The sequence below is a fragment of the Marmota marmota genome, unplaced genomic scaffold (assembly GCF_001458135.2).
Source record: "Marmota marmota marmota unplaced genomic scaffold, marMar, whole genome shotgun sequence".
NCBI classification, from domain to species: domain Eukaryota; kingdom Metazoa; phylum Chordata; class Mammalia; order Rodentia; family Sciuridae; genus Marmota; species Marmota marmota.
The window spans coordinates 4,064,237-4,073,661 of NW_025999863.1; the positions used below are offsets into that span (position 1 = coordinate 4,064,237).

The 9,425-nt window shown below is 52.1% G+C and overlaps 1 long non-coding RNA gene across 3 annotated transcripts in view; it reads right to left on the reverse strand.

Moving 5' to 3' along the window:
* Positions 1-3,944: 3,944 nt before the first annotated feature.
* Positions 3,945-9,425, reverse strand: part of LOC125619569 — an 8,148-nt gene continuing 2,667 nt past the window's right edge. The window contains exons 2-4 of one of the 3 annotated variants that reach the window (XR_007351111.1): positions 9,204-9,269; positions 7,828-7,929; positions 3,945-6,922 (exon numbers count right to left, since the gene is read on the reverse strand). This is a non-coding gene — a long non-coding RNA (uncharacterized LOC125619569). Of the gene's footprint in view, positions 9,270-9,425 lie in introns of all 3 variants that reach the window. The other 2 variants (XR_007351113.1, XR_007351108.1) reach the window with 2 other exon arrangements.

The window sequence follows — 9,425 nt, forward strand, 5'->3', positions numbered from 1 at the left end:
CCAGCCCCAGCCTCAAGTTTCTGCCCCCAGCCTCCCATTGCATTTAGGCCTCTTTCCCCAGAACCCTCGCCTTCGCCGGGAGGGCTGCGAGTGGGGTGAAACTGGGGCTCCCGAGGTGAGGTGGGGTGCAGGCAGCGGGGGTTGGTTTCGGAGGACTCGTTTGGAAGCTGCGGAATAAGCAACCAGTTTAGGTTAGCAACCCTTGTGGAAGCTGGTGGAGACTGTGGGGAGCTGGGGGCTCCTCTGGACACCTCTGCTTTGGGCTTTTTGCAGGTGGAGTCACCGTGGGTCTGACTTGAGGGAGGAGCATCACCATCTAAGGCTGGGGCTGGATTACACACGGTGGTGGTGGTGGGCTCCCGCAGATCTTCGCCCCTCTGCTCCAGTATGAACATCTCTCACTTCTCTCTCTCTCCTCTCCTCTCCTCTTCTCTCCTCTTCTCTTCTCTTCTCTTCTCTTCTCTTCTCTTCTCTTCTCTTCTCTTCTCTTCTCTTTTCTTCTCTTCTCTTCTCTTCTCTTCTCTTCTCTTCTCCTTTCTCTCTCTCTCTCTCCGAGGATTGAAGTCAGGGCCACTCACCCACTGAGCACACCCCCAGCCCTATTTTGTATTTTATTTAGAGACAGGGTCTCACCGAGTTGCTTAGCGCCTTGCTTTTGCCAAGGCTGGCTTTGAACTCTATCTTCCTGCTTCAGCCTCCTGAGCTGCTGGGATTACAAGCCGGTGCTGGGCTCCACCTTCACATTTCTTATTAGCTCTATGACCTTGCTCCAGGCCACTTCTGTGCCTGAATTGTCCCCTCTTCAAGACGGGGAAGTGGAGAAAGTTGGCCCTCCAGGAATGCTGGGAAGGGCTGAGGAGATGGGCAATTAGCAACTACCAGGAACAGAGCCAATAATAAATTGTATCTATCACAATTGCATTCAAGATCTGGGCAAGACTTAATGTACAGCCCCTTAAATGAAGGACAGACCTCTTGAGGCCACCTTCAGTTGGCATCCTCCAGCTCTGCCCCCCAGGATACCTCTTAAACCCCAAGGCTCACCCAGAAGAGGACTTGGGACTCTTGTAAGTTGGGTGGGCAATGCTGGCTATGTGGTTCAGCCCCTCACTTTGGGCAGTGGTTCTTCCTGTGTGGGTGGGGTGTGTGTGTGAGTGTGAGCTTCTGGCTGGGGGTAGGTAGAGGCCAGGGAAGATGCCCCAGCATAGAGACTGATTCAGCACCAATGTCAGTAAGGCTGAGGCAGAGAAAACCTGCATTATTATTTGGGGAAAAAATTGAGTTAGACCCCCAGAATTGCCGCAGTCTGGCTGGGCACAAAATCACGAGCCACCACACAGCTTGTAGATTCAAACAGCAACTCTTTATTCCCGAACTCACACCAGCCGTCTACAAACACGTTCTGGGGAAATCCACGTTCTCTCTCAAATCCACCTCCACTGGGTTTCTGTCTCCCAAAAATATACTGTCTGAATCCCGTGAGAACTCAAGGGGAACTCAGGCAGCAGGATACGCCCTATTCCCAGCAGGAATAATCTTAAACCTTAAACCTGGAACCTAAACAGGGAACGCCCTAATCCGCCTTGGTCCTTGAGCAAGGTCACTACATTCAATGTCACTGCAACATGGGGTACGCTGGCAAGGAAATTGTCATACCTACTTACTTGGCTAATGGCTCCCAGCACAGAATAAATTCCTGATGTGTGAGATGTTATAAACCAGTGCTATCCCCCCAGCTTTCAGGACTGACCTCCTTTCCTCCGTGTGTGTGTGTGTGTGTGTGTGTGTGTTTAGCAAAACATTTTTTAAAATTTCACTTGTGTAATATGTCTCCTATAGGAAACAAATTTGGCTTTGCAATTTCTGTAGCTCCAATACAATCTCGAAGGCAGCCAGGGTTTCCCTGTTTCCCACTTAACACCTGAAGACATCTGTCTTCCCACCACAGTCTGCAGATTCTCTGGGCAGGTAAGGTCTGATAGTAAAGAGGGTAGCAGGTCTTGTTACTTTGACTTAACCAATACTTAATTAAAGAAATTAAAGAGAGGTTTCATTATTCTGCTTCGTATAGTAGTTTCCAGACGTCAGCTGTGATAAGAATCAGAGAAAATAGATGTTAACATTTCACTAACTCCTGCTTGGCATGGTGGCCTGTGACCAGTTTCAGCCCCTCATGGGCTGAGGCAGGAGGATCACTGTGTCCAGGAAGCGAGACCCTATCTCAACAAGAGAAAGGACTAACTCCTAAAAAGCGGGAAGGTGAATGTAACCGTTTATTATGATTTATTGTCATTTTAAAAAATCAGACCATGAAACCAGGTAGAAGTAAGCGTGAAAAGTTTGCAAAACAAAACATTTAAACATACTTATTTAGACAAGTGATCTGAAATTAGAGACTTTTCAAACATTTCTCCACGGCAACTGGAGTAAGCCTCCTAAATCTGGCTTTGTTGTGGATTCCGACTTCTACATTATCTTCTTTTGCCTTTGTCCTTCAGCTCTTGGGTTAAGATGGCTCTGTGGGCTGTGGTGGTGCATGCTTCTAATCCCAGTTTGGGAGGCTGAGGCAGGAGGATCTCGAGCCTCAGCAAGTTACGAGGTGCTAAGCAACTCAGTGAGACCCTGTCTCTAAATACAAAATAGGGCTGGGGATGTGGCTCAGTGGTCAAGTGTCCCTGGGTTCAATCCCCGGCACCAAAACAAACAAACAAACAAACAAGATGGTTGTGGATGTCTCCTTCAAGCTCCAGAGCTGCATTATACCTTTTATCAGGAAGAATTCCCTTTCACATAGTTCTTCCCCATGGCTATGGCTGCCCAACTAGACTCTAGATGGACTTGAAACATTGTCATCTTGCGCACACCCGACTGCATACATTCCTGCATCCAGCTCCCTGAACCAGCCGAGCCTCGCGAATGGGTTCTTGGTTAGTAAGAGGACTGCTAAGCTAGTTCTCCAGCTCTGTGCACAGGCTCGCCATGATTCTTCCATGTCCGTGTTTCGAGGTCATAGCTCCACTCTGCATCCTGCTTACCAGATAGACCAGAGCGCTGTTTCCCCTCAGGTGCTGGACCACGACAGTGGCACAGTCTGGACGGGTCTGGGATGGAGGTGTGGTTCCGTGGCACAGCACAGGCTTGGCATGCATGTCGCCCTGGGTTTGATGCCCAGCATCAAACAAATCAGAACATCTGGGAAAGTTGCCAGACAGGCTGGAAGGAGTCGGAGGAGCTAAAAACATACTCCATCCATGACCTTTACTGCAAGAGCCCTCAATGTGCATACTGTGGTCCCTTCTTGTCCATGGAGAGGTTTCTGAGACCGTAAGTGCATACCTGAAACTGTGGACACCATCGACTCCTGCAATTTATTGCCTTTTCCTTGACTCAGCACTTCCATGCACCATGGCCAGGACTTGCAGTTTGAGGTGTGACAGAAAAACTAACCTGATCTTTTTTCCTTTTTTCACAACTTCATGGATAGAAGATTCTTATGGTAGATCTTAACAACTCCAGCATATGATTTTTTACTTTCCTCATAAGTCAAGAACTTTCATTTTTTTTTTCACTTAAAGGAAGAACATTGAAGCTTCTTTTCAGTGTATCTGCATTGCCAGCATCACTACTTTTTTTTTTTTTTTTGCTGGCGGAGCTGGAACCCAGGACCTCATGCATGGTAGGCAAGTGCTGTAAAACTGAGCTTCACCCTAGGCCCAGCATTATTACTCTTGTTCTTTGGAGTTATTGCAAAGTAAAATAAGGTTTACCTGAATGTAAGCACTACAATACCTTGACAGTGATACCTTGACACTGAGATGGCTAGTAAATGACTAAAAGGCAGGTAGCATATACAGGGTGGATACGCTGAACAAAGGCATGATTCACATCTTGGGTGGGACAGAGTGGGATGGCAAGAGATTTTAATCATGCTACTCAGAATGACATCCAATTTAAAATTTATGACGTTTATTTCTGGAATTTTCCATTTAATACTTTCAAAGTATAGTTGAGCACAGGTAACAAACTGCTGCAAGTGAAACCAAAGATAAGGGGAGTCTATGGCATTTATAATTGTTTGGCATCCTAGGACTTCAGTCAGTCAGATAATTGTGGAATGCGTAGTGTCTGGGGGTCAATGGAGTCGCATAAATGAGAAATTTTCAGCTAGGGGCAATTCTGTCCCTCAGGTGACACTTTCCTGGGTCTGGACATTTTCATCATTACAACTGGGGAATGCTACTGGCCCCTGGTGCACAGAGGCCAGGGATGCTGCTTCATGTCCTTCAACTCACAGGACATTTCCCAGAGCAAAGAATTATTGGACCCCAAATGTCAAAGCCAACAGTGCCAAGTGGAGGGACAGTGGTTTAGAGTTTTCAAGTTTTTGACCAACATATTGTTACAGTTAATCACAGATACATGCTTATAGGAATGTACCAAGAATCCATAAACCTGGAAGTGGCATTTCTTAATGTTTTAATATAATGGGAGTCTTAAAAAAAAATGGAATAGAAAAGGAGGTGGCCTTGCCAGGAGGGGCTGATGGAGTGTGTGAGCTTGGTCCTGGAAAGTGGGGTTTTCTGCGTCATCCCACCAGGGCAGGGCTGAATTGGGGTGTGGACTCCACCCTGGAGAGGCGGGACCACCTGGATGACCCTCCCGGGAAGGACAGCTCCCTGGAGAATCCAGCTCCTGCAGGGATCTTCTCTATCTTTGTCTGGATTAGGGCATCCCTTGGGCTCCTGGATGGCCCTCAGGGAGTCCAGAGGAAAGAGAACAGAGAACAGGGGTGACCTCCTGTGTGTGGCCTGCTGAGCTCTGGAGTTGCCTGAGATGTAGGAAGACCAGTGACGTAAACAGCCTGTGGGATGGAGGGAAGAGGGGTGTGGGGTGGGTGACGTCACCTGGATTCCTCCCAGTCTGACCCCCGTGAGGCTCTAATCCTAGGGTGTAACACGAGCCAGGTGTGCCCAGGGTCCCCAGGCAGGCAGACTCATCCTGCTACCCAGGCATCCCATAGTATCACCTGCCACCCAGAAAGCCATCCGTATTCTCCATAGTAGTCCAATGACCATATTGTAGGGTGATGTCACTAATCCAATGTAGCCAGGGAGCACAGCCAGGGATATGAGAAAGCTGGGCCACGGGCTGTAGGAGCTGGCCTCTGTCCCCAGCAGCAGGCCTGCACAGGGAGCTGGGGAGCAGGCAGGTGGCACCGTGAGGACTGGGAGCCCATAGCTAGAGGGGCTGAATTTTTATGGCCCCTCATCTGTCTGATCCTGGGTGTCCATACTCTCAGGATGTTCTACCTTGCAGTTTTATAAGAAAATGGAATTTAGCATAGAAAGTAGCCCCCCAAACCATCCCTGTAAGAAGGTTTTACTGACTATGTCTGGGTGTTGAGATGGGTAAAATGTTGATTTGAAGTTTTATCATGCAGGCAGCTGAGACAGTATAGGTGGCCTGACACCAGGGCCCAGTACTCCCACCTCCTGCAAGGGGCCAGCCTCCAGGTGCAGAAGCCACCCCAGAAACCTTCAGCCGAGTCCCTGGGCTCCAAGAGAACTCTCAGAAAGCAAAGCAGGGATTGGGCTCCTGATTTAGAGGTGAAAAAGAAGAAACAAAGTTTCCATTTTGGGGACTGGGTGCCTGGATCAAGGGTAGAGCACACGCTGATCACGTGTGAGGCCCTGGGATCCATTCTCAGCATGGGGACAAGGACATAGCAGACCTGGCTCTCAGTGCTGCTCCATGGTGAGAAGACAGAGACCCCAAGGTTGAGTCTCACCTGGAGCCACTCACTGTTGAAGCTGGGCACAGAGCCAACGGAACCTGCGTGTTCTGGGTCCAAAGCCCACACCCTTTATCTCCATAGGATGCTGTATAGGTTATAGCCACATCTTCACTTGGTCTAAAAAGGCCAGCAGTCCCACAGACAGTCTCTCAGGAGGAAGATGCTGCCAGTGTGGAGCAGCCGTGTGACTGTCACGTGGCCATGGCCCAGGCCTCTGTGCGTGTCATTGTCTGCCTCCCATGGAGCGTGGGTGCCCTGGGGCTGGCTGCGATGCCTGCAGTTGGCTTCCCAGCATCTGGGTCTGCATTCTGTGTCCTGGGCCTGCCATCCCTGGCTCTTTCCCAGAGCTCCCGCCTCCCCCGCCGCGGGGCCTTTCCTTCCGCCTCACTGCCCTGGCCTCAGACCTCTACCTCGGCTGGGTCTTGTTTTCTTTCCCTCTGCCCTGGCAGAACTCAGTCCTGCATGTGGACCAGCCTGGCATGGGTCCCCTCCAGCTGTGGGCAGGGGAGGAGGAGGGTTCTGGAAGTTACTGTTCTGGGGCAGGGATGCTGAATGAGTCTTTAGAGGAGAGAAGCCCTCCCAACTCCAGGGGCAACACAAGCTCTGGGCACGCGGTGCCTGGCACCGCTGCACCCGGTACAGGGTGGGGGTGGCGTGGGGGTGGAGGGGACAATGGAGTGTCCTCTGGCCTTGCCGGGCATGTGGCCACCTCCTGCCAACACTCACCCCAGATACATGTAGTGCGTCCCGGAGGAGGCCTGCTCCGAGTGGAGGGACGCCCTGGCAGGAGGGGCGCTGAGATCCGCGGGGCTGGTGGGGTGGAGACGCTTCCTGAGCTCTGCCCTCCCTGCCCACTGGCCTGGTGTTGGACATGAGCAGGGTGCCCCGTGCAGGTGTAGTTGGTGATGTGGTCATTGTTCCTGCTGCGGAGCCAGGGTCTGGCAGGCACAGCGACAGGGAGTGGGGCCATGAGTTCCCTGGGGTCATCTGGGCCATGCTGGTCAGGGAGCAGCAGGAAATCTGCCGAAGAGGAATGCAGGCCATGACACATAGGTGTTGATGATGGCTGGTGAGCTCTCCTTCAGGCCCTGGACTCTCCTGGATCATCTCTCCCGGGCTGATCTATGGCTGCATGGGGTGGGGCACAGTCACTAATGGGAGCTGGGGGGAAATCCTCGATCCAGACAGGTTGCTTTTCCACTCTTCCTTTCCTATAGGAAAGGGCTACCAGGCAAAAGGTGGGGCTTCTCATTTCCTCACAGGCAAAGATGGAGGCTTTCCCCTGACAAGATTTCCTATTTAAGAGGAAGTTGGCAGGGCCTCCCATTTCATCAAGGAGAGGGGTGGGATGCCTCCCTATTTTATGTCAGACACAGGCAGGATTTCCTGTTCCGTATCTGCCAGGGGGGGCAACTTCCTGCCAGACTAGGAAGGGGAGGAGGGACATCTCTTTATCTTGTGCTGGACACAGGCAGGATTTCCTGTTCCGTATTTGAGGGTTGGGACTTCTCTTACAGGAAAAGAAGACAGACTTCCCTTTCCACCAGGAGAAAGAGGCAGGCTGTTCCCCCTGTTGGAGAGGGGAGCTGTCCCAGGCCACCAGAGGAGGGGCAGGCTCCTATGCTTTGTGCAGGAGGAGCAGGGGTGGGGGTCTTCTCTGTTAGGGAAGGGGCTCAACCTCCTCTGGCCCTGGCCCTTGCCAGAGAGGCGGTGTTCCTTCCATCCTGTGTCAACAGGGGGTGAGTCTTGAAAGCAAATGAAAGAAACGGCCACAGACCTCAACGAATCAGTGATGCAGAGGGGCATATTTTCAAGAGGGAAATGGCCACTGGCTACAGCAGGCTCTGAGTTTTCTAGGGTTTAGCGGGGCCGGGTCATGGGAGGAATTTGTCAGATACTTTTGGTGGACTTAGTTTTGGCAGCAGGAGAACTTTGGCAGTTAAGGGAAATTGCCAAAGGTCAGAGCCCTCACCCCCCACCCCCTCCCCCGGGGGGGGGGCGTACTGTAAGTTTCTACCTCCTTCAAATCTTACCTTTTCCTCAGTGAAAGGTTTCTTCTACACCACGGAGCGGGAACGTTCCCATCTCAGTAGTAAAAGAGACGGGACACCTGCTGCCTCGGGCAGGGCTTCCCACTTTACAGGAAAAAGGGTGAAGCGCACAGTCACACACCTCTGAGGTGGTGGCAGTGGGGGCCTCAAAGCCGCAGGCCAAGCAGACTGGAGCCATGAGCACGAGTCCTGCCTGAAGTGATGGGACACTAGAGGGTATTTAGGTGCTAGTGGTATTGTTGCAAAATCAGCCCTGGAATCGGGGTGCTACCAAACTGCTCTCACCCAGCAGTGTGGGGACCCTGCCTGCAGGGGCAGAGGAGCCATCACTCAGGGCCTTACTTGAGGCTTACTCTCCTCGGGCCTTCTCGCCCCCTGGCTCCACAGCCTGGACACAGTGGGAGGCAGGAAGGCTGTGCAGGGCCCGTCCAGGGGTGGGGTCCTCTCAGCTGTGTGAGGTGGTGGGGGGTTGAGTGGGGTGGGTCACTGTGGCACTTCTGGGCATGTGAATGAGATGGGTACATGTTGTGTGCGTGTGTGTATTTGTGTGTGTCCGTGGATTAGCCTGGTTTGCACGCGTGGTCTTATTTGGGATCTGTATTGCTGTAGCTGATTGGGCTGGGGCAGGTTAGTGTAAAGGTCCTGTGTGAGTAGGGCCTGGGGATCCTCAGCTCCTGACACCACCATCTCAAGTCAGCAGGGCAGGGCTGGTCTCCAGAATGTGCTGGCTCTCTGTCAGTTCTACCCACCCCAAAGGTCTCCCCCTGGGCCCCCCACCCCTCTCTTTCGGCCACCCACTGAAGTCTCACAGAACCAGGTAGCTGGAACCCAGCCTCTTGCAGCCCCTGACTCCTTCTCTGGGCTGGTGGGGAATGGCACTTGGGTCATTGGCTCTGCCCACTGTGAAGTTGGTAGGGGATGACATGTGGCAGTCATGTATTTAGACGTCAGGCTAGTACAGGCGAATGGACGCCGATGCACACTCATAGAATCCAACACAAACACTGACATAACTGTAGTCTAACTCAGACACACAGACTCAGCTACAGACAGACAGCATAATGTACACACAGTACAGGGGCTCACGTGGATTCAGACACACTCTGAATACAGACACCACTGGATTTACCCTCAACCAGATGCACACATAATCAGGCTCCCACAGGCTGTGTACATGCATGGGAGTCACCAGTCACACACAATAAATGCCACACCTTCCCAATGCAACTGATCTCCAGACAGCAAGGCACAGAGACCCAGTGAGAGACACACATACTGAGTCAAATACAGATACTTGCTACTCTCAGACACCAGGACAGACATAGCCAGATCTAATGCAGACTCACGCATGTGCTCACCCGTCATATGTATAGATGCGGGAGAGACTGGGGAGTGGGCGGGACCGAATGCAAACCGCTGGGAGCCTGGGGAGAGTGGGAAGAATGACAGAGAAGTGGGTGGGACTCTTGTGGGCGGGGCCTAGACAGAACGCCGGAGCAGGTGGGCGGGGTCCGGGGAATGGGCAGGGCCTGGGAGGCTGGAGAAAGGACCGAGACGGGGAGGGATGGGGCCCTGAGGCA